Source organism: Clytia hemisphaerica, unplaced genomic scaffold (assembly GCF_902728285.1).
Source record: "Clytia hemisphaerica strain Z4C2 unplaced genomic scaffold, Clytia hemisphaerica genome assembly, whole genome shotgun sequence".
NCBI classification, from domain to species: Eukaryota; Metazoa; Cnidaria; class Hydrozoa; order Leptothecata; family Clytiidae; genus Clytia; species Clytia hemisphaerica.
This window is the reverse complement of record NW_027103836.1, coordinates 3,267,767-3,271,880: the sequence shown is the minus strand read 5'-3', so window position 1 is coordinate 3,271,880 and position 4,114 is coordinate 3,267,767. Positions and strand designations below refer to the sequence as shown.

Genomic DNA, 4,114 nt, shown 5'->3' with positions numbered 1-4,114 from the left:
CAGCATTGTTGTATAGTAAAATGGGAAGTATCAAGCTTGTAATTGCCGCACTTTTGGTATTAAATTGCCTAACTGAATTTAAGGTATTTTGGACATAAAACAAGTTAAAAATTTGAAATTTTGGGAGTTGTCGAAGCAATGTTGGCTCAAAATCTATAATCAACTTTTGGGCTGAAATCTTGAAACCCCTTTGCAACTCCCGTCCTGCCTTAAGCCTAAAGTTGGGTTTTTTTATAAAAAAATGTGTATTAATACTAGTTAATACACTGTAAAAAATAATTTTCTCATTTCTAGATGAAAATTCTTATATCTAGACAAAATATGACCATTGTAAGATTAAATAACTATTCCGTGAGACGAGATAATTATTTCTTAAATTTAGATTATGAGATTATATATCTTGAAAAGTTTTCTTATTTTTAGAAAAAATCAAGTAATGTGTTTCTGCCAAAATCTTCCTATTTTAAGATGTTTTTTCTTGAAACAAGATTTATTGTCAGATGACGTTTTTGAACAATTTCTAGTTTTAAGATATAGTTTAAAGAGCTTTTCAAAATAAATCAGATCGATTTTAAGATGTTTTTTCTCGGATTAAGATTATGTAAAAATTCAGGGGAATACCCTGTTGACAATTGGTTGCTATAAAAAAAGGTAAACTGAGACATTTGATTATGATACCATGGAGCACTTCGCGGCGCTCACATTGACAGTTCTTTTAATAATAGCCTACTATTATGTACACAATAAGATAAAAATAAAATCAACAGATCATTTTGAATATTCATTCTAGACTGTACAACTTTATTTTAATTAGAATTATAAAACCTATCACTTTCCCTTCGAAGACATGGCACAACTCACAAAGCAAAATTCTGTAAAATGCACAAAATACATCCACAAGAAAATAACGGATGAGAGTATTCCAGAGTATTCCGATGATTTTGAAAATTGAAGGCGGCATGAAAAGTAAGATAAAAAGTAAGATAAAAAGTAAACACAAAACAAGTGTTGATTAAATTATAAAGTCATAAGGTAAAAAGGTCCGTAATTCCTCCAGATGATTTTCAACTTTGTCGCAGTGCGAATCGATGCACCTTATGTCTTTGAAAATTAGACTTTGGAGGATACTGAGAAACGTAGCACATTCGTCGGGGTAGTCCACGTTCAGTACGTAAAATAGAGCGTAGAAACAAAGCAGCCCCATCGGTAATTGATCAACGGTCCGGAGTATTTCTGCCCCATACATTACAAAAGCTTTGCCGGTTTTTACTTCAACCATGAGGCCCGGTAACTCTGGCAACAGTAGTTTTCGTTTAATGTTGGGGTCATCCTTGTCCTGTAAAAATGGATACGACAGATAATAGAATAGTATATATCATCAAGGCATTTTATGAACGTATACGCAAAAAGGTCAAAGCACTCATTCACCATCCTATCGGAAACATCCTATTCGGAGAGCATGAGCAAACAGGTATGATCAGAGAAGAATTAATGTAAATATTTTCCATACACTGTTTTCGTTAGTATAGTGTTCTTTCCCTATGCATAATTTCGATAAAAATGTTTTGTGACGGAATTGAAAATATACTTACATGGATCAGTTGAACGATAGATTTCTTCTTTTTCTTCCCATCAAATAGAACATCGATGACGGAAAGGATAGATACCAGCTTGGTCCCTAGAAATAATCAAAATAAATTCATTAACAAAAAGCAAGGAGGCAGAACTAATTTTCAAATAAGACCCTTAAGTTTTCAGAAATACCCTTTAAAACTCAGTTCACGGTGACAAAGCAACAAAGTCAGAAATACTTACATGAAATATTGAAGTTTGGATTATGCAATGTTTCGATTAGCGTTTGTTGGTGTTGAACTTCGTATATACGTAGGGGAGGAGCGAATCGGTTAGTACTGAGAGCCTTTTGATGACCTCTTGTGTAAACATTTTTGTTTCTTGATGAAGAATGCGCCCCACCTCTCTGATTAACTAAAAATAAAATGGATGACATTGGATTTAATATTATGTGGTAAATTATGGAAAGTCATTGTTTTGATTTTAAGAGAAAGGCTCTCTGACACAGAAGTGTCGAAATCGATGGGTAGAAATTCTGAAGTCCTTTTGCTGCATTATTAAAGCTTTCGTAATGAGAATCTATACAACAAGCGTCTTTGAAGACGATGCTAGATTGTCATGCATGCAGGTAATCAGCTCTGTCTGTTAGATAGTCTTCATGGAGCAAGTGAAACATAACCATTAAACCGAGTGGAAGCGGCTCTACCGTAAAAATATTGCTACCGTACACGATAAACCATTTCCATGTCCTAGCTTCTACCATTAACCTTGGCATCTCAGGCAAACAATTCTTTCTTTTTTGCCTTCGGTTGATCGGTCTCCTGTAGAAAAGGAAATAATAAATAATATATTAGACTTCACAAGCCAACATAGCTCAAGATAAGTAAGTGCTTCTTTTCACCTACGTTTGCTAAATGACTCTGAAGAGATTCTGTACTTGGAGTAACGAAGACAAATATTGAAGGTGCTGGATAAATAATTACAGAAATATTCTCACCTTTTGAAGAAGACTTGTAGAGTAAATGACGTTTCCCTTCCGGTCCGGGCTCGCACTTCATTTTCCCTTAAAAAAATATAAACTGCTTTGATTTCGATCGATATATATGGCTTAAATCAGAAAAAATTCCAAAATAGTATTCAAGGTTTTTACGCAGAAGCAAACGGGCCGCTCCATTAAGGTAGCCAGGTTTAGGTAATAGTCTGCACAATTTAGGTAGCACATGACTACAAATTGTTTCTGCACTAACTTGCCAATGTTACAGTAATCTTCCTAAAGTTTTGTAGAAACAAACGGGCCGCTCCATTAAGGTAGCCCGGTAGTCTGCACAATTTAGGTAGCACATGACTACAAATTGTTTCTGCACTAACTTGCCAATGTTACAGTAATCTTCCTAAAGTTTTGTAGAAACAAACGGGCCGCTCCATTAAGGTAGCCCGGTAGTCTGCACAATTTAGGTAGCACATGACTACAAATTGTTTCTGCACTAACTTGCCAATGTTACAGTAATTTTTCCAAGGTTTTGTAGAAACAAACAGGCCGCTCCATTAAGGTAGCCCGGTAATCTGCACAATTTAGGTAGCACATGACTACAAATTGTTTCTGCACTAACTTGCCAATGACAGTAATCTTCCTAAGGTTTTGTTTTTGTAGAAACAAACGGGCCGCTCCATTAAGGTAGCCCGGTAGTCTGCACATTTTAGGTAGCACATGACTACAAATTGTTTCTGCACTAACTTGCCAATGTTACAGTAATCTTTCTAAGGTTTTGTAGAAACAAACGGGCCGCTCCATTAAGGTAGCCCGGTAGTCTGCACAATTTAGGTAGCACATGACTACAAATTGTTTCTGCACTAACTTGCCAATGTTACAGTAATCTTCCTAAGGTTTTGTAGAAACAAACGGGCCGCTCCATTAAGGTAGCCCGGTAGTCTGCACAATTTAGGTAGCACATGACTACAAATTGTTTCTGCACTAACTTGCCAATGTTACAGTAATCTTTCTAAGGTTTTGTAGAAACAAACGGGCCGCTCCATTAAGGTAGCCCGGTAGTCTGCACAATTTAGGTAGCACATGACTACAAATTGTTTCTGCACTAACTTGCCAATGTTACAGTAATCTTTCTGAGGTTTTGTAGAAACAAACGGGCCGCTCCGTTAAGGTAGCCCGGTAGTCTGCACAATTTAGGTAGCACATGACTACAAATTGCTTCTACACTAACTTGCCAATGTTACAGTAATCTTTCTGAGGTTTTGCAGAAACAAACGGGCCGCTCCATTAAGGTAGCCCGGTAGTCTGCACAATTTAGGTAGCACATGACTACACTAGCACATGTTTCCACGCATTTATGCTTGCCTATACGAAGGAAGTGTCTCATTCAAGAATATTGATATCGTTACGAATCTTGCTAGAATATATCCCTTATGCTCTTGTGATCATTAAGTGAAACAGGCTTAAACCATATCTGTAAGATTGTAGGTAGGTAGGTAAGTTCAGTAAAGTTAACATATAAAAAAAAATACTTATCTTATAACCGCGTCTTGT

The 4,114-nt window shown here is 36.2% G+C and overlaps 1 long non-coding RNA gene across 1 annotated transcript; it reads right to left on the bottom strand.

Moving 5' to 3' along the window:
- Nucleotides 1-1,853: 1,853 nt before the first annotated feature.
- LOC136807279 (uncharacterized) lies at nucleotides 1,854-3,889 on the bottom strand. Its single transcript, XR_010846662.1, has 3 exons — nucleotides 2,570-3,889; nucleotides 2,301-2,393; nucleotides 1,854-1,986 (listed from the first exon to the last, which is right to left on the bottom strand). It is a non-coding gene; the product is annotated as an uncharacterized lncRNA (long non-coding RNA).
- Nucleotides 3,890-4,114: the final 225 nt, after the last annotated feature.